Raw genomic sequence first — 21,638 nt, 5'->3', positions numbered from 1 at the left:
CCATATATTTGAAAACCTGAATGGCTTCTTACTTGATAAAAGTTTTCAAAGGAAACTTAAAAAACATCAATTTAAACCTAAATTTAAAATGATAATAATAATAATTAAAAGGCCTGGCAAGATGGCCTAGCAGATAAAAGCATTTGCTACTAATCCTGATGACCTGCGTTCAATCCCCAGAAACCATACAGTAGAAGGAAAGAATTGACTCCCACACGTTGCCCTCTAGCATCCACACCAGTGTCAGGGTGCACATGAGTGCATGTACACAAGCACACATACACATATGCACACACAAAGGAGTAAATATAAACAATAATCACCATAGTAATAATACATTTGAATATGGTCCTCTTAGCTTCTCTGAGAAGTTTGTAAGATTGTGCATTTTGACCATAAGCTCTTCTACCTTTGCGTTTGGCTGAGTAGCCTCCACTAACTGAAAGAATGTCCTCAGTTTATTACATGCATCTCCTATTAGAACATAATAGGAGGGCAAGAAACACGTTTTTTTTTTTTTCTAAACAAGGTCTTACAGTCTAACCCACGCTGGCCTTGAACTCATCATTGTCCTTCCTGCAGAGTGCTGGCATTATAGGCATAAATAACCACACTCTTTCTTCCAGCAATGTGTCCAGCATCCAAAATGGTGTCTGCCATTATAACCATTTGAGGAATAAATGAAGAAACAAGCAAGCCTATAACACATTCTTATTGGACACATATATGTGATTATACAGCACATGAGTGCAGAGCTATCAAAGAAACAAGCATCCCTTTAGAAGCCCAAGCATGGGAGGGAATATGAAGCCAGCAACAGAATTTTGGGGGTTCTCTAATTCCACCATGAGATGACTGTACCATCTTGAGCAAGTTTCTTAACATCCCTGACCCTGAGTCTATTTAGGAATAGAAACATTTTTACTACCTCTAAGGACACTTTTAGCTCTAACATTTTCCAAAATAAATTTAAGAGACATGGTCAACAATTTTTATAACCCACTCTGAAAGGACAGAAAAAAATGAATTCTAAATCCTGACCCTTAGGAGATTATACATCATTAACCAACCATGCTTCACCTGTAAACCTGGTGTTATGAACCCCCACACATCTACCAGTGTTCCTCCCTTCATACTCATTCTGTTTTCTTTTTTCCTTCCCCGGTCTAGTGCAGTTACCAGAAATAACTCTGAAACAAAAATAAGCAGAGGGAGCTAGTGGACAACTGCCTAATACCAAGCACCCAAGCACAGAAAAGGGGGCTCCGCTTTGACACCCTCAACACCCATGCTGCATCCTGTCATTATCCTTTCGGGATTCTCTGATGTTGACAAGCATGCAACTGTACATAATGTAAACCCTTCTGATAAAAAACAGGGCACATCTGAAAGTCACAACCAACATGGCCAACACTATCTGTTATTTTCTAACAACGAGCATAGAATTGCAGAGGGTTGTTTGGCTAGTTCTTGCTCCCCACAGATCCTTCTTGTTGGGACATGTATACTTTAGATTCTATGGCCGACAGGGAAGAGCTGATCTAGCTTGCTTAGTAAGTAGGTGAACTATGGTATTTATTTTATCCATCTCTTCAAGATGGTCCTCCTTTCTGCCCAGCCAAGACTGTAACCAGGGATCTCCCCACTGAGGAAAACTGACAGTCAGGAGCACAGATATTTTTCACCAAGTATTTTGTAAAAGGAAGAGCACTCAGTACTATTTTTATCTTCCATAGTTAATATGTAATTAAATCCACAGGAACTATAGACTGTACACACACACACACACACACACACACACACACACACACATACACACACACACACATACCTTTTTAAGTTTAATAAACATGTTTCAATCTTTAATCCTAACATAGTTATAGCTTATAAAATAATTTAACTCACATGGAGCACATTTATTTTTTTACTATGCCATGCTAATGAATGCAACCCAATTTCCTAGAATGTACCAGCACAACATGCTCATTCTGTGAAATAAAGATCTGAGCTGCAGAATCAACAGTGATGCATCTCTTCACACACTCGATCATGATACACTCCTGCAGCCAAGAAATCAGGCAAGCAAGCTGAATTTGAAAAATATTTCTAATAAGGAAAGAACACACACCCCGAGTCTCCTTGTGATCTGAAGGTGAAAAGGAGTTGGTGGGATGTATGCAGACCACTATGAACATCAACCTCCACAGGCAATTTGCAGCTTACAAACATGCTTTCATTAATTCTTTCATTTGACCCTCAAGACAACACTGGAAGATGGATCGGGGAAATATTGCTTCCTCCAGTTTTATGAACCAGAAAATTAGGTCAAAGAATGACAGGTTTCCCCAAGGAGACAGGAGCAGGGAGAAAATCCACACGTCTTCTTTTTCTGACCACGCTGGTTCAATTCTGTCACTGGGTCCGCTAACCTATAGCAATCATCCTGGTATTGCATTATATATATATATATATATATATATATATATATATGGAATTGGTCGGTCAGTACTCTCCAGTCACAATACATAGTCAGGGAATAAGTGGACATCAGCAATCAGTTTTTCACTTAACAAGGACAATGAGTGGTAGGAAATGGAGGGATCTTATCAAGATGGAAGAAAAAAAAAACGAAGGTAAACTCTTGTTTCCCTCCACAGGCACTTTTTTTGAAATTGCTAATCCTCTTACAGAAGATGATTACAAGAACTCTTGGATCAGGAAAGCAGAACTCAAGACTTAAGCTGCTCTAAGTATCCTTATCAACAAAACAGGAAGCAATAAGTTACCGCTGCAGCCCATTTCATGTGTTATCTGAGTTTTTTTTTTTTTTTTTTTTTCACTGCAGAAACTCACAGTTAGGACACTCCCCCAAACAGAATCTTCTGATCTTCAGCTGTCAGCTGAAATTGTTTCATAAATAGCCCAGCATATGTACTCTTGAGCATCGGGTACACTCTGCACACAAACATAACCCAGTCACACAGATCCCTGTAGATTCTGGTGACAATATGGAATGTGCACAACCAAGCAGTGATGGAATTGCTATAGAGGATACCACAAATGCCTGTGAGCTAATGACCTATGGGGCTCCATGTAGACTATTTCAGGAAACTTTGAAATACAAGCCATTAGGAGATATACATTCCTATTTTCAGCACACAGCTGACAAGAGACCATAAGATGTTTAGTTAAAGAAAAACAACTTTGACCAAGTGATTCATTTTAGTGAAAGGGCTTTGTAAAAAAAAAAAAAAAAAGAAAGAAGGAAGGAAGGAAGGAAGGAAAGAAAGAAAGAAAGAAAGAGGGAGAGAGGGAGGAAGGGAGGGAGGGAGGGAGGGAGGGAGGGAGGGAGGGAGGGAGGGAGGGAGGGAGGGAGGGAGGGAGGGAGGAAAGAGAAAACAAAACAAAATTCTGGGTTTGCTATTGAAAACAAATTTTCCAGTCAACTAGTACATAGCACAAAAGTGATCATAAGGGAATGTGTCCAAAGAATTATATGTGTAACCCAAGGTTAAAATATATGAGACTCCCTCTTCCTTTCTCGCATACACAGTTGTAAGAGATGCCAGCTATAATCTTTATGATCTACTATGTCAGAAATTTTATTGCTAGAATTGCAGAACAATCTGAAACCATTTCAGAGGGGGTGGAGAGAAATTCTGTGTTTTAAAAGGGAAACGGGGGAGTATGTGGAATTGCACTAGCGAGCACAAATGGATGGCTTGGGGTTTGTAGTACTTTTTTCTGTGCACCCCGGTGACTCCCTCCTCTGTCTCCTCTGACCCCATCTTACCCAAAAGGTGTAGAATTTTACCCTGGATCCCTGAGAATCACAGTTGCCATAAGATGACCCATAAATCCACAGAGTTCTGCTGTCAGTGAACAAATAACATTGACATAGAAAATATTAAAGTCAGGAGACACAGGAAATGGGAAGCAATCTCCAATGGGAGCGTAGGATGATCAGAAGCAGTGTACAATGGGAGCAGTGTACAACAATGCAGGATGTGAAAACTATGCACCATAGTTTTCAGAAACAACCACAGGATTAATCGAAGGTTTGAGAAGAGCCATGACTGAAAACTAAAAATGATTAAAATGAAGGAAAAACCGATGGCTGGCATCACAAGGGTCTTCAAACACATGTAAAAAGAAACATGTCATAAAAGGCCAATGGACTGGCCAAGCAAACTGTGGTACAGCCATAATGGGTTATTAATCAGCAATAAAACAAAGGGTACATTCCAAGCCATGGAAAGATACAGATGAATCTTTGATGCATATTGCTAAGTAAAAGGAGTCAGTCTGGTAACTAATATACTATAACAATTACCATAGCATAGAAGTAATACAGAGACTGGTGACCGCTGTAAGATTGGGGAGAATTAAATATTGATCGGGGGAAATCTTAAGACTACATTACCCTGTGTGGCAGTCTACTACTGAACACAAGACATTAAGCACTTTGCAAAACCCATAGCATAGAGAATCTCAAGTGAATGCAGATTTAAATAAATCATTTGCAAATTCAATGACCGTAGGATGGAATTCAGAATGTGACCAAGGACTCAAAATGTATTGCAGATGCATGAAGTGACCTCACTAAAGGAGACAAGTAGGGTGAGAGCTGACCTGAGTAACTTGGAATTAAGGAGAAAAGGGGGTTCATGAGAAGAGAAGCAAACGATAACGTACACTGCACAGACTTCTAGTGATTAAACTTGCCTCTCAGGAATATGGGCTAACAACAATCATAAGGTCTAGTGTAATCATTTCATCCAAGATTGAAAATTCCATCCCACAGGAAGGCAAACAACTCAAAATAGCTTCAGGAAGTCCCTGAAACTGACCAGATTCTTTAAGCCCCTCCCTGACAGATTAAGCAATAAAAGCTTAAGCTCTGAGGGAGATAGTTCTCCCTCAGAGAGAAGAAAGTAGAACCGCAAAGAAGATTCTCAGAAGAGCAAATCTTAAAAGCCTCCGAGACCAGACAGCAGCCGGGAAGAAGCAGAAGGCAGCTGAGTTGCCTGGGAAAGGTTTAGAACAGTGTCAGTTGGAAAGGACACCCTTTAGACTTCTATGCTCCCTTCAGGCTCTGCAGTGTGCTCCAGAGTTCCCAACTTTTGTGAGCTGTCTCCCATGGCCATGTGGTCTGTTGTTGGTTTTTCTTTTACCCTAGCCCCACGTTGGGCACCAAAACGTAGTTGGTTGTTTTTGCTCTTTTGTTCTTTTGGGCGGCCCACCACCCAGCTCCCAAATAAATCACACACGAAGGCTTATTCTAAATTATCAATGTCCAGCCTTAGATTGGCTTATTTCTAGCCAGCTTTTCTTAACTTAAATTATACCATCTACCTATTGCCTCTGAGCTTTTTTCCTTTTCTTACTTCTGTATATCTTACTTTCACTCTTACTTTGTGGCTGACTGTGTGGCTGTGTGACCCCTAGAATCCTCCATTTCCTTGTTCTCTTGCTTTCTTCTTTCCCAATCATTTCCCCAGATTTCTCCTATTTATTCTTTCTGCCTGCCAGCCCTGCCTATCCTTTCTCCTGCCTTGCTATTGGCTGTTCAGTTCTTTATTAGACCATCAGGTGTTTTAGACAGGCAAAGTAACACAGCTTCACAGTGTTCAACAAATGCAACATAAAAGAATGCAACACATCTTTGCATCATTAAAACAAATGTTCCACAGCATAAACAAATGTAACACGTCTTAAAATAATAGTCTCCAGCAGTGGGCCTTGGTGATACAGCTGTCTTTCAGTAATTTCTGCTCCTGTAAGTAATCCCAATAAAATTCATTGTTTCAACAAGTTGGACTTTGGTGATATCTGTACTTTCTTTGGATGGTCATAGGTTTCCATCTGGGGTGAGCAGGTGTGTGTGTGTGTGTGTGTGTGTGTGTGTGTGTGTGTGTGTGTGTGTTGCATCTCTCCAGGGAAATTTTTGTCATACAACACAGTCTGAACTTCTTGATTTCAAGGCCTCAATTCAAAAAATTTAAATGCCAGGCATATCATGCATTAACACTAACAAAATCAGAATGAGTCATGTCAGAAGGAATGTCCTAGCATAGAAGCTGTGACCCCTACAGAAAATAATCTCAAAAGCTGCAATATCTCCTCCAGCCAGGTACAGATTTAACAGAAATATTCTTGAAGATCTTTACTTGTAAAATACATAGTGATATCAAAATAAAAGTTTCTTGTATAAGACTGACTTCAAGACATTAATCTTTCCTTCCAATTTGTGTACGAAATATACCAGAGGAAAGCAAATGTGTTAAATAATTTTCTCACATTACTTTTTAAACAAAATTTTGGAAAAGGATTAATATATAGATGATCAGTTTTGAATATAATCTTTAAAAGAAAACTTAATATCCCTGAAAATTCCTAACATCCAACCCTGGAACACAAGCTAGGGTTCATGACCTCCATGAACATGTGATTTAATATGCACTGGTGTTCCCAGCTGCCACCTGTTCCAGATCATTCACCTTGGACAATTTCTCTCAAGCAGAAACACAGATTTCAAATATTACTTACTTTTATTCTGTATCCTTATCTTTTTATATCCTTCCTTTTGTTCTATATCCTTCTATATCTTTATTCTATGTCTCTATGACATCAGAACACCCTGACTTTGTTTCATGGGGAGACAGCCTTAATCATGGTTGCTAAAGCCACAAGCACACAAGGGTGATGAAATACTTATATACATGCAGTATACAGGGTCATGAGTTTTATAAGGAAACTGGGAACTAGTGTCTATGGTCAAGCCTTCCAGTCCATGGAAGGGGTCAGAAGTCCTTGTGCATCTTATTTGTCCCCCTGGGAAACTGACCCTTTACAGCTCTCTCATTTGACCTGTTCTCAGGACCTGTTTAACAGGGCTTGAAGTGTGAACTCCAGAGAACCACTTTTAGAATGAAATAGTTCACTAACGCCTCATTATAGTCATTAACCAGGGTATTCCTTCCTATCTGGTCTGCAAATATTTGAGTCTTTAGAAATTCCCCACCACACACTATACAATCTTCTGAAAGCTGATTTCATCATCTAACTTTTGCATACAGAAAATACAAAAGCTTAATGTGCAACAAGTGGAGATATTTAAGACAATGTTCAGGCACATATGGTGTCAGGAAAAAAATGTCCTTAAGCAAATGTCTATGTTTAACAGGTAGGATCTAGTTTATAGATGATAACGTGCCTAGATATTTCCCATAGTGAAACATGGTGCAACATCCATTCATTTCATACCTGGATACCACAAACAGGATCTACCAAATGCCAAGCTCATTCCACCAAGTATTTGAAACCACCAACAATGTGGCCACAGAGAGAAGCCACCTCCCTTAACAATCGATACATACCTGTTGGAAAGCATTTCCAAGCTTTAGGAATTAGTGTCAATGTCAAAGGGCCTGCAGAGGGCCAATAGAACTGAATCTCTAAAATAAAACAATAGATTTATGTGACAGAACTTGAGGCATTGGAGACTTTTATGTAAAGAGTAAACATTTTTGCTGTTACATATACATTTATTTGGATCTTACCTTCGGGTTTTATATTTGAAATGTCAAATAATGCTATTTATTTCCCATTTTTGAGGTAGGGTCTCACTAGATAGCCCTTGCTGGTGTGGGACTCATAAAGATCCACCTGCCTCTGCCTCCCTGATGCTGGAATTTGGGCACATACCACCAAACTTAGCCCTCAAATAATATTTCAGAAAAGAATTGCTGTAACAGCTGGTAATTAAGCCTAGACTACACATTGCATTACTTTGGATGTGATACTAACTGACTTCAAAAGCAAATACTAAAATGAACTCTAGGGAACCAAAGGGGAAAGCCTCACATCTTAGCAATTGGGATCAGTTTCCTGAACCTAGGAGACACTTAACAGAGCTGCTAAAAATGGCCATACTGCCAAATGGATTCATTTAAATTTAATGGCTTTGCCCAGCCCTCCCCACATATTTTAACTGAGGGTCTAATTGGCAATAATATACCCAAGAGGAATGGAGTGAAATGACACATTAGAAAGGGGCTTATGAATCACAAACTGAATAATCGGCCTTTTCTAAAAATAGATATAACTGATACATAGTTACTTTGTAAGTAATTTTCCTTTCTTACTTTTTAAGTAAATTTGCTTTTGATATCTTTTTATTTGTTTGTGTTCTGAGACAGGGTCTCACTGTGTAGCCCTGGTTGTCCTAGAACTCACTATTTAAATCAAGGTGGCATCCAACCCAGAGATCCAGCTTCCTGTGTCTCCAGTCTGGTGGGATTAAAGGCATGTGCCACCACACCCAGGGCTTTTGATATCTTAAACCTCTGTGAAAATACTATGCTGTGACCTACATCGGTGAGCTACAATTAACATCAGAAGAACTATATTAATAGAATACACGTTGATGAGCCGCTGTTGGGGCTGAGAAATAAATCTTGTCACAACACAGTGGAATTTCTGTCAATCTTCAAATGAGTGGTTTGGGAAACAGGAGAAGTATCCAAGACTTTAAGCCACACTGCAGGGGCTGAGGAGATGCCTCAGTATGTAAAATGTTTGCCACACAAGCGTGAGGACCAGAGTTTGGATCCTCAGCATCCATAAAAAGTCAGGTCCGGTAGGTAGGGTATGTCTGGAATCCCAGTATTGAGAAGGCAGAAATGGAAGGGTTCCTGGAGCTTACTAGTCTACCCAAATAGGCGAGCTCCAGGCTCAGGGAGAGACCCTATCTCAAAAAATAAGATGTGTGGCAACTAAGACACTCACTCTCAACCACTAGTCTCCACACACACACATATAAACATACATACTCACTGGCACACACACAAGGACTTGCACACACATACCCCCAACACACCCAAGAAACATTGTAACTTCAGAACGAGACATTTGTAATGGGTTTTACCCACACATTCATATCTATAACATATCATAAAGACTATCATAATTTTGCCTATATTTAGTACATAAATTACTAAATCTAATTTTAGTTTTTTTAATGTTTTACAAATGAAATGATTTAGGTTCCCTAAGACATATTCATGTTATTGATTTTTGCTGAGGATGTTCCTAAACCCTTCTCCTTCTGTGATCAAAGGCTCTTCTGTGAACTGTTGATGACAAGTTTTCAATTTAACCGGGGTTTTATGAGTACCAACTTGGACAATGGAGCCCACTCATACACAGCTCACAACTTGAAGTAAGAAAAGAATGCCAGGAAGTCTGCAGCCACATAAGAATAAGTGTTGTTACTGTCCCTCAGGAAAGATGATCCTTCTGAAAGAGAGGCTGGGGCTAAGTGTATATATATATAAACTTACATTATAAACACAATTTACTTATACTGGAAATTCATTCAGAACTCTTTAGATCTATGATGTTTTCCAAATACCTCTGTCACTATATTAAAAAAAAAAAAATTCCACTTGTTATGGGGAAGGGAGCCTGAAAGTACCTGATCTACGAATAACAATTAATCCTATCAGTGGGGTAGAGAGGGAGCCAAATGAAGCTCTATTCTTACAAAGGAGGCCCATTCATTAAAAAATTCTACCTAAAGGATCCAGTGAATTGGGTGGCATGTCTTTTTGTTTTGTTTTGTTTTTGTTTTTGTTTTTGTTTGGTTTGGTTTGGTTTGGATTTGGGGTGTGTGTGTGTGTGTGTGTGTGTGTGTGTGTGTGTGTCACTCTTGACAATGCAAGAACACTTTTCAAGTGCTCATCTAACACAGTGCAGTAGGAAGCGGGCTTTGAAGACACAGACATTCCTCCAGTGAGTTTCACGCTGCAGGCTAAAAGCACCAGCCATTCATTTTTCCATCTCCAGACACATTCTTCACCCAGTTCAAAGGCAGAGAGACAACAAGCCCACACGCTCTTTCTGAAGGTCGTCCCTTGTAGGGACTTGTGAGGGACCAAAGGCTTAAGCTACAAAATAGTTTTAAAGACCTAGTTTTAGGAATGCTACCTTTTCATCACACTCCAGTTCCCACCTCCTAACTTAACTTTCTTCCCAACCCCCAAACTACTCCCCTCTCCCTTCCCCCTCCTCCCTCTCTCCCTCTCCCCCTGCCTCTCTCTCACACACATACACACACACACACACACACACACACACACACACACACACACACACACAAATGGGTGGGGAAGTTTAGGCAAAAGAAAATGTTTTAATTACATTATCAGTGATTTCCAGGGTATTCAACTATCACTTGCAGAAATTATTTCATAATATTCATTCTTTTAAAAATAAGCTATTTATTTATAATCCTTAACCTAAGCAGAGGGAATCGGATCCGCTTTGAAAGGAAGTTATTGTTTAGCTGCAGTTCAAAGAGTGTGTTTAAAGTGGGAATGGGGGGCAGGTGGGCAAGTAGGGGGCACATGGGAGGGGTGAGTGGATAGGAGCCACCAAAATCACAACAGAAATAGCACCAGTTCACTAGCTGTGCATAAAACTTTAGGGGCCACCCTGCCCTCCCACCTCTGTAGTTTATACAGTGCCCTGCTTTGTTTTGTTCTCTGAGCTCAGGAACATTTAAGGCATCTGTGATTCTGGTAAGAGAAAAGCATGCATAGTGGCCATGGCGAGGGCTGGGCAGCGATTCAGGAAAGTACTCGCCCCGTTGAGACTTAACAAAACCTCTGGGCTGCCAGTACCTTCACTGGTACTCAGGTGGGGACAGTCTCCCAACCCACTTAAAAGCCCCACACTGCTTCCCATCCCTTGCCTCAAACCTCTCTCCCCACAGTCCAGTCCTTCACCCAGCCAGTTATAACCGGGCCCAGCTTGCTGAGTCTGCAGGTTAGCCACTGGGAAAGGGATGGTGGGAAGATGTTTTCTGGCTTTAGGTTCCCTTCCACTGATACCTTGGCTCTTGGGTCCTATGCCAGCCACCTGAGTGCTGTCAGCACATATGATCCTCTCTACCAGGCACAACTAACCTCAACCTTTTGACATGGTGACATACAAGTTGTCATCTACAAAGTTCATGTTCTATAACTGCACAATCAAGTTACCAAAGGGGGAAAAATCTCCTAAGTTTTAAATAATGATACAATTTTGTACTGGATAGCTGCACTCAGAGCTACCCTGTTCTCCTAAAGCAAGATGGGAGGCTGAGTCAGGAAGCTCATAGGCCAGCTAGCCTGGTATACACTGCAAAGAACAAAGAGACCCCGTCTCAAACAAGAAAGGTAAGGACTAACACTTGAGGCTACCCTCTGACTTCTACACACTCACTACTGCACACAGGAACATGCACACATCATACACATACATACATACATACATATTATACAGACCCAAAAAATGATTTAAAAATTGGGCACGGCTGTGTGACTTAAGCTTTTAGTAAATACAGCAGTAGCAAATGTGATGGACACAGAGGCTAGAAAGTATTTACACCCAAGTATTGCTTCCCTTGTCTGTAAAATCCACTTACTACCATGTGAAGTTCAGGTTCCTTTCCTGGGAACATATCAGAAGCAAGCGCTATCTGGACCAACATATTCTTGAAAGTTTCTATTTGTATCAGGAGCCATCTCATTTCCACAATAATTATCCTGAACCACATTGGGGGGAGGGGAGGACATCAGTCATTTATGTGTTGAGCACTAGAGAAGGTCTCACTTTAGTTCAAATTAAAAGTTGTTTGAGCAATTTACCACTGGGGATAGGAGAGACACTCTACATTCCACCCCTGTCCTGTGGAGATACTAAGTGAGACAGGATCACTAAGGTAAAGGAATTTATGTGTATATAGTTGTGTGCTGAAAACACACTGCTCCCAGAAAAAACCAATTCCAGTAAAAAGTACCAAGTCTTTCTATCTCCCAGAAACAGGATCCTTGGCGCCCAGAAAGCCTCCACTCTACAAGAATCCTAAACCTTTATACTTGGTCCTGCTATATTACATGAAGAATTATAATCCATTCCATCTAAGGAGCAACAGGGACTCATGAGTACTACCATCCCAGTAAAGAGAGATAGAAAAGTGATAACATTTGCAATTTTAGTGTTTGGAAACTTGGAACTCTCTCTGTAGACCAGGTTGGCCTCAAACTCAGAGATCTGCCTGCCTCTGCCTCCTGAGTGCTGGGATTAGAGGCATGCACCATCATTCCTGGATGTTGATCACTTCTTAGCTAATGTCTTTTCATCTTTATTGGACTATATACACAATCTCCAGCAACTGTTTGTACCTAAAAACTCAAAGGAGTCTATTTTTCTTCTTCCCTTCATGGGAAAAACAAAACAAAAACAGGGAGCCTGCTACACCGTGTCTATTAATCTGTTATGCTTTTTGAGCACCTAAACTTGGAAGCAGAGTATATTCTTCCACAGAAGACTTGAGAATTTAATCAGCTTTCTATTATTAAGCTTCAGAATATACAGATAGTTCAGTTCTGGGAAATAAACAAAAGACCATGGTACTGGTGGCCTGTGAGAAGAGACTATGGATGAAGCAGTTGGAAAGAAGACGCGTTTCCCACTCTCCACCTTCAAAACAAAAGAAAAAAAACCTTAAAAATTAAAGTATAGAAATGTGTGGCATATCTTAATTTCCAAAAAAATTAGTTTAATGTATACAGGCATTTTGCCAGATGTATGCCCATGCACCATATGCATGCAGTGCTCTTGGGGGCCAGAGGAAGGCATCAGATCCCTTAAAACTGGAGTTACAGATGGTTGTGAGCCACCGTGTGGGGGCTGGGAATCGAACCCAGCTCCTCCAGGAGAAGAGGCATTGCTACAGCATGCCTCTCAATTTTAAAAACAGTGACTCACAGCAAGGGGAACAATCATCAGAGTGAAAAGAAAGTTTACAAAATGAGGGATAGAGGAGTTTATCAACTGTAATCGGACAGGGAATTAATTTAGACTATATAAAGAATTGCAAAATTTAAACAGCAAAAAAAAGAATTAAGTCAAGAAATGGGTCAAGGAACTGAACAGACAGTTCTTAAAAGAAATATAACTGGCCAATAAATATTTGAAACAGTGTTCAACACCCTTGTCCATCAGAGAAATGCAAATCAGAACTTCATTGACATTCCATCTCTGCCAGTCCAAACAGCTACCACCAAGAAAACAAATGACTCAAACATTGATGAGGATGTGGAGAAAGAGGAAAGGTATATATTACTCATGAGAATGCAAAACAATACAGTCACTATGGAAGTCAGTTTGGAGGTTCCTCAAAAAAACTAAAAATAAGACTACTATATGACCTAGCCATACCCACTCCTGGGCATAATCCCAAAGGACGGAAGTCAATATATCACAAAGATACATGCACATTCATGTTGAGTGCTGCACTATTTACCACAGTGAAAGATGAGAACCACCATAGATGTCTATCACCAGACCAATGGACGATGGGACTGCAGATCATAACGCTAAGTGAAACAAGCCAGACTCAGAAAGACAAATTCAAGTGCCTCCCCAGACCTCCTCCCTTCCCTGCCCCAACTTCTTGGTGTGTGTGTGTGCGTGTGTGTGTGTGTGTGTGTGTGTGTGTGTGTGTGTGTGTGTGTGTAAGTCAAAAAAGTAGAGAAAGGAGGGTGGAGAAACAGACCTTAAAAGAGGTGAAAGGAGAAAGAAGGACATAATGGAAAACATGTGACACGTAAACAGAAGGGGAACTATTTGAGAAAGGCCAGGGAGGATGGAGAAGGGAAGCAGGAGAAGATGTATAAGAACAAAGTATAGGGCTGGAGAAATGGCTCAGCAGTTAAGGGCACTGACTGCTCTTCCAGAGGTCCTGAGGTCAATTCCCAGCAACCACATGGTGGCTCACAGCCATCTGTAATGAGATCTGGTGCCCTCTTCTGGCCTGCAGTCATACATGCTGTATACATAATAAATAAATAAATCTTAAAAAAAAAAAAAAAGAACAAAGTATAATCATATACACGTATGCAAATGCCACAATGAAATAATACTTTTTATGGTAGCATAAAAATTTTAGAGACAAAAGTAAAACATCATATGAGTAGATTCAGAGATGTTTCATAAAACTTGGTAGCCCAAAAGAAACATGTTTCCTTTTAGTTCCTTAAGGAAACTATCACATATTTAAAAATAATAGAGTGATGAAAAAAATCTCAAAGGACATTGCATTCCCAACCAGAAGGAGGGATAGTTCCCAGGATTACAGTCTTTCAGAACTAAAAACAGAACAAAACAAACAAACAATACAATAATCCCACCTGAAGGAGAGGAGTCCCTTAATAGCAAAGCTAAGATGCAAAGAAAGATTATCAGTTGCTTTTGTAGTCCTCATGCTTCCTAATGCCAGCCAACCAATGAGGAATCCTACATTCAAGCTCTATTCATCTCAGGCTTGGCCCCTCTCCCTCCTGCTCCCTTCAGACTAATGGTCCAAACCAAAGATACCCGCCTCTTGCTTTCCTCCCGGATGTCCGAAGATGGGCCATTCTTCCAAATGAGAAAGTTCAACAACCTCACCAACTAATTGTGTATCTGGTTTTACTGTCAGGGAGGAAGTCATGATTATTTTGATTTTTTTTTTAAAGGCCTTCCACTGTAAGGTAGCTTCATACTTTTGTCCTAGGAGTTATGAAAATTGCTACCTACATGGATTACACTTTCTGAATTTTAATCTTTCTTTGTCCCAGATGAAGTATGTCATAAGAAATTTGGAAACGACCTTGGGGACTTCTCCTTCCCAGTTTCTACTCTATTGCCATGCATCTAGTGTCAATCTCTCTGAATAGAAGGTGAACAATTTGAAGCATCACAGTGCTCAGTGATGTTGGCTGAGGAAAGAGAAAGGAGGAAGGAAGAACAAATGTGGCTCGGGACCAGTTTGGCCAACAGCAAATATTTCATGTTGAAATTGGCAAATGGATCGTTTCCAAGACTACACTGGAGTTGCTACAGTTCTTCTGGTGATTTGGGGCTGGGAGATAGTTCATTCGACAAAGTAACTTGCTGTGCAAGAGTGAAGACCTGAGTTTGAGCCCCAGTATGTATGAGCAAGAGGCAGGAGGATCCCTGGAGCTTGCTAGGCAGCTAGTCTAGCTAACTCAGTGAGCTGCATCCTGTCTCAGGAAGTAAGATGGAGAGCCCTTAAAGATGCCCAACACCAGACTTTTCTATTCACACACACACACACACACACACACACACACACACACACACACACACACAAAGATAAATGTATTCTATATTAAGTCCTCCAAATAATTTGAGAATGAATAGAGAAGTGATCTTTGGAGATCAGATGAAAGATAGTTGGTTTATACAGTAATTATCAAATCTTCTACTGGCCTGTATATATCAGCTATATTTTATTATTTTCTAAAAGTGTATAGTGTGTGTGTGTGTGTGTGTGTGTGTGTGTGTGTGTGTGTGTGTGTATAGAAGATAACTTTTGGGATTTGGGAATCAATTCTCTCCTACACTGTGGGTTCCAGAGATCAAACTCAAAACATCTATCAGGCTTGGACAACAAGCACTTTTTTGCTCACTGAGCCATCTTGTTGACCCAACAGCTATTTTTTTTTTAATGTTGAATTTAAAAACAACTTAACATGGTCTATATCTTCCCTGAAAGCAAGAATTAGAACTTCCTACAGAAGACATAATTTGCTTGCAATACAACATACATTTGAAATGAACTCATAGTTCTTTGATTACTTCAGTAAACACAACTATTGTATTCTAAACACCAAACAATACTGATAGCAACATGACCTGAATATGTCAGGGCAGATCGGAGAACTTGCATCAGAGAGTATCTGGTCAAACAAACAAGACGACTAATGGAACAGAAGAATATACATGCAACATGTAACTGCAAGAAACAAAATTGAAACATGAAATGGTAAAGGAACAACAGACCCAACTCAACTTAGTAAAATCACTAGACCTCTTCTCTACTGAAGACTGACACAACTACATTAATGTCTGACCCAAGGATTCCATCCACCTGCCACCAGGACTTTTCAGACAGGCACAACCTTCTCCAAATAAACATACTATTTTAAAATCCCTATTATTCAAAGATCAGTGACTCATGGAAAAGGCATAAATGACATTCATCCAACCAAATTTATTTTAATAAATAGATTATAGCAGAATCTGTAGCAAGAATCTTATCAAAATGAAAAAAATATTTGTTTCACTGTGGATGACCAGTAACTTAGTTTTGCTTACTCCATTATTTCCCTTTCTCTGTGAATTAAGATTGATAAAGATACTACCATTTCTGTAAGACAAAAGTAGGTGCCATCTGATGATGCTTATGAGCCTATCATTTCAAATAGCCTTCTATTCACTTCTTAAATTATTTCATATTAGACCAAAGTACACGAGAATTAAACTATGTAGCATTAAGATATGATTCCATTAAAAATTTGTAATTATGCTTTTCAAACATATTTCAAACATAACATTTTAGGAGTTTTTAAAGTTAGCCCTATATTATGAATCCATAAGGTAATGAAATAAATATTAAATCAAATGCATAATTATAAATGTGAGGATACCTATCATTTTTAAACTCCCCCAAAAGTACTAGTATGAAAAAAGTCACAGAGTCTTTAATGAGAAATTGACTTCAAACCAAATTCATAAGTCATTTTCCTTGAATGTTATTTCCAGGAACTCTCTAGCATGAGGAAATAATCTAGGAAAACACTTTCTTTAAAACAACACCATGAAGTCTGATTATACCGAATTACCAGCTTAACCACAATAAAAGGAAACATTTATCTCCAGTTCAGTTAAGAGATATGTAGTAGGAAGGTGGGAAAAGATGAAGTGAATAGTTTTAAATGAAAAGTCCACATACTATTATTCTCATGATATATGAAGCCTATGTAGAGATGTGAATACCCTGAAAGCCTATGAATATATTAACAACTCCACAGCCAAGACGACATCGGGTCGGTCAACAGAATACATATGCTAATAGCTCAGCTAAGTACTCCAAAATTCTACAGCACAGATGAGTCCTGGGGCAGCACACTTTGCCTGCAAGACATCCCATACTCCCCAGGGGGGTTTTCAGATTTCCTGTTCACTAACTTATGTAAGGTATCTCACTGGAGAATTCTAAGGCTACAAATGAGAAACACTATCCGTAAACTACCTACCTATAAGAAGGGGGAGATTCCCAACAGAAGTTATGTTGAGCAATGTCATAGACCTACATTGGTTACAGCCTGATCTACACTGTCAAGTATGATTCTCCTGGTGGGTGACTTTAGACAGCAGAAAAGTTGCAGGTGACCTACATTCACATAGGATGTGTTCTCTTTTAAATGAGGTAAGAGGAGACTTATCTAGTCTAAAGATGGCTCCAAAACTTAGATAAATACTATCAGGAGGGTTTGCCTCAAAGTCTGTTAAAATATGAAAATGGGCAGTGGTGGTGCATGCCTTTGATCCCAGCACTCAGGAGGCAGAGGCAGACAGATCTCTGAGTTTGAGGGCTACACAGAGGAATCCTGTCTTGGAGAAAAACAAATGTGAAAATGCCCTCTCCAAACAAGAAAGGTCAAAAGCCAGTCCTAAATCAAAGAGCCTTCCTTCCAAGCCTCCATCTGCCGAGACAGAGGATCTGACACAGCCCGGTGGCAGTGGCACATGCCTTTAATTCCAGCACTCAGGAGGCAGAGCCAGGTGGAACTCTGTGAATTTGAAGCCAGCCTGGTCTGCAGAGCGAGATCCAGGACAGGCATCAAAACTACACAGAGAAACCTTGTCTCACAAAAAACAAAAACAGAGGATCTGACACATACGTAAGAACAGCACAGCTTAGAGCATCCCAGTGCACTTTACTATGACCCCCAACTACGGCTTCTGGAGAAATAATGCTCAGTACATATGACTCATTAAAGAGTATCAGTCATTTGCTCCAAAACATCCCTATGTTTAGAGCTGCAAAGATTAGAACAATGTGGAACAAACTTCTCCAGTTACTGATGAGGAAATAGACCAAGGGAAATTAAGTGACTTGATCAAGGTCACGAGGCTAGAACTCAAGATCTTACTCCTGGGAACAGTTTTTTTCCATTGCATCATTCGAGATAGCACAAACTGATTTTCCAGGAATCCTGATAAACTGGAAAAAAAAAAGTTTAAGAAGTAGCATGCTGGTTTGGAGCTCAAGTTCTTCCCTGTTAGGCAATATTAGGGTTGTTCAAATAAATGGTTATTATACAGGGATATATTTTTTAAAATATAGACAACCTAAACAATGGCAGACAATAAAAAGTTAGATGCTGCAGTATCTCTTTTCTGCTGATCTCAAGAAATTTGAGTTCTTTCATACCGGAGCTGTCAGCACATTGATTTCTACCTGTGCTTTTTCCGTGGGCACCTCAGAAAAACATTACCCCTGTGACTTATGAGTCAGTGATGGAGAGAGCTGCTGGCTGCTGAGAAACCCTTTGGGGAGAAAGGGAAGTAGAAAATACTTCCATAGTTTTCTTTCTTTCCTTTTTCATCCCTATAACAATACATCTCATGAAATTTCGTTATGAGGTCGCAATACAACTAGAGCAAACCTTAACAATCAACCCAGACTGCCTTGGTGGGATGTCACTGGTCAACTACCAAACATCTGAAAAACACACCCACTCCTGCTCAAAATCTTGGTAAAGGAACACACTATATACTCTTCAAGCGTTTCTAATGATCTGCAGACACTTACAACGTGCAAACTGTAGCCTAAGGTTTCCTTACTCTCTGGGTTCCCTCACAAGAGAAGTAGGGAGGATCAATTTTCCTTGATCTTATCCAGCTCAGGTGTGTTTGAAGCGGCAGGTGCTCAATAAAGTGTATATTGTTAGTTACTGGAAAGAGCCTAAGGCTCTTTCAAGGCAAAGGAATTTTTCTAAGAATGACCCCAAAGCAAGGCTGTGTCTCTCCCTTCTCCTCCCCTTTAGCAAGAGACATAAATGTTGAGAAGCGTGAGCCAACCCAGTCAATCCCACACCACGTGCCGTCTGCCGCTCGCTCCTGTTTGCACACCAGAGTGGGAAGATGAAGGAACGGCATCGTAGTAAACCATAGTAAAGACAGGAGGGAAACAAAATGGGGCATGTCACATGGTCGCGGCCTGAATTTTTCTCAATTAAAAAGAAGAGGAAGAGAGGTGTTTCCGGCCTCTGTCAGCCCGCTGCTGGGCTTTTTTCATTTTTAGGATCCTGGCAGAGATGCATTAGAGACGAAGCGCATCCGTATCCTAGGCTTGGGGGCGGGAGAACCTGGATCAGCTCTGCAGCACCCAGAGGGGTGAGAGAGCTTCCCCAGCGAGGCCCCAGCCTGCCCCCGCCCCTGCCATCACTCATGCTGATTGGCTCTTACAAGGGCCAATCGGCGTCCGGCGTCGGGCCCGCCGGCCAGAGGGGCGGGGGCTCGGCTGCTACCGCCAACCTCGAGGCCTGGGAAGGGGGCCCCGTGTCCCGGGAGAACCGAGCCAGGCGGGGGCGGGAGCCTGGACGACCTCCTCGCGGCCGACTCCTGGGCGGAAGGAGGCTTGGAAGAGGGGGGCCAAGAGCCAAGCAAAGGGGAGGCGCAGGCAGGAAGCGGAGGTGACCCGGGAAAAGGGAAAGTGCCAGGGCCCGCGGGTCTGCGCCAGCTCCAAAGGCCATGGGGTGGAGAGCATCGAGGGAGGGGGTAAAGAGAGGCATGAAGTCCTAGAGGAAAAACAGGGTCGGAAATGATGGTAAAATTCTCTTTTTAAGGGTACCTTAACAAAAGGATGGGAAAAAAAAAAAAAAGACCCCGGGAGGTATGACTCCAGTCTGTGTCAGCAAAAGTGTGCTCTGGCTGCCAGGCTGCAGTTTCAACAGTAAAGTCAAATCTTAGGCAAATGCTGGTTAAAGGTATTTGGACGGTCGTGTTGAGGCCCAGAGGGTTCTTTTAGCCTGCCTCTTTAGGCTCTGGGTACATACAGTAGGCCACAATGACTGTACTAATGCCGTGACCATGCACTAGGAGGTGGGCACAAAGGAACGGGAGAAGGGGTGATCTTTCCACAGCACAATCTAGCAGTTCAGAACTTAAGTTGGAGGTGACCCTGACATGCACCAGAGAACACAGGGAGGAGACACAGAAAAGATGGTTGTTGAATCAGTCAAGTCCTGAGCACAGGAGCTAAATGCTTCTCTTCCTCTCTCCTAATGGCTCTCCTTGAACTGACATTGAAACAAAGTAAACAAGCTGAGATGTCTAAGAGGGGCTCCCAGAACGCACACACATCCCTCGTGGCAGCTGTATTCCTTTAACCATGTTTCAGGGTTTTTTCTAAGACGGGAAGCAAAGGCAGGGGAGGTGACAATAGCTAACTGATAACTCACTGTGAGCAGAAGCTGTTTGCCACTGGCAGATCTGATTGCGCTCAGCTTCTGATGATAACTGACTAGCAAATAAAACCTTTAAACTCAGCAAAAGCAAGCACAATTGAGGGTGCACAAGCACCAGGTAGCACTCGGTGCTCTGCTTAAAGAACACACACACACTTAAAACTTAGATACACATCGTAGAAGACTGCTTCTGACCTTTGGAGAAGCATATCTATTGCTATTCCAGCAATGTAACAGACAGGACTGATTTTTCTGGATTATCGTCTTTTCCCTAAGAAAGTTAAGAACGGAAAGTTGAGCATTAAACTCTTGGGAAGGAAGGGAGGGATTTGTGTGTGTGGGGGGGGTGTGTTCCACATAAGCAGGATTTTCTTTTAAATTCCTTTTTAAACAATGGAGATTGTTTGGTCATTTCATTTTTTTCTTCAAAAGACCAAACACTGTTTATTCTACTTCGTAAAACAAAAGCTATACAAAGTAAGAAAGCAAATGGGGGGGGGGGGTCGTCTTTTCTTCTTTTACCTCCTGTAAAGCCCAAATTTGAGTTTTGCTGGATCTGTTTGCTTCAGGCTCTTCTTACCTTATGAAGTAAGCAGTTTACAATGCAAGTATTATATGAGTCCCAACCCTCAAAAACCACGGTAAAAATAACCAAGAATTTTATATTGACAACAATACATTAAAAATCTCTCTGCCCCGGTGATAAAAGCACATATTGAATAAATAGATGCTTTCTTAACATCACGTAAAATCTTAGTTTTAATGTTCATGTGCCTCTATTTGATCCAACAAAACAAAGAATGATAGTTGTTGGAGGCAGAATCAGGACCATTTTGACCACATAATCACCCTGTTATTATTATTTCCTATTGATAAAAGCCCAAGGCACAAATTAATTTCTTATGAACAGAGACTTATTAAGAAAAACAAATACTTTCCAAATGCTCTTTCTGTGAGGCATATATAAAATTCACAAGGTAATCAGTTTGTCAGAATAAACTGCTTCCAATTCTGGAAAGTTCTGATTTGCCAACTCATCACATTATCTGGGAACGACAGTCCTCTCCCCACAATGACCACCAGAAAACAGGCTCACAGAACGAAGGACAGGCTAACTTCCTATTACAAATGTTTCTCATTTTCAGTACAGCCTCGGCCACAGATGACCTAAAGCCAACTTTCAACATGTCTGAGGCATCTACTCATGAACTGAAAGGAAAGCAAGCACCTTACAAATGAAGACCACACAGTCCCCTGCCCCATTCA

At 40.8% G+C, this 21,638-nt stretch overlaps 1 protein-coding gene across 1 annotated transcript in view; it reads right to left on the bottom strand.

Annotated features, from left to right (window-relative positions):
• The window catches only part of Irs1 (insulin receptor substrate 1), a 59,900-nt gene that overhangs the window by 32,911 nt on the left and 5,351 nt on the right, over positions 1 to 21,638 (bottom strand). The window lies entirely within an intron of this gene.

Source organism: Peromyscus maniculatus, chromosome 13 (assembly GCF_049852395.1).
Source record: "Peromyscus maniculatus bairdii isolate BWxNUB_F1_BW_parent chromosome 13, HU_Pman_BW_mat_3.1, whole genome shotgun sequence".
Taxonomy (NCBI): Eukaryota; Metazoa; Chordata; class Mammalia; order Rodentia; family Cricetidae; genus Peromyscus; species Peromyscus maniculatus.
Note: the sequence above shows the minus strand (reverse complement) of the source record. Positions and strands in the feature narration are given on the sequence as shown.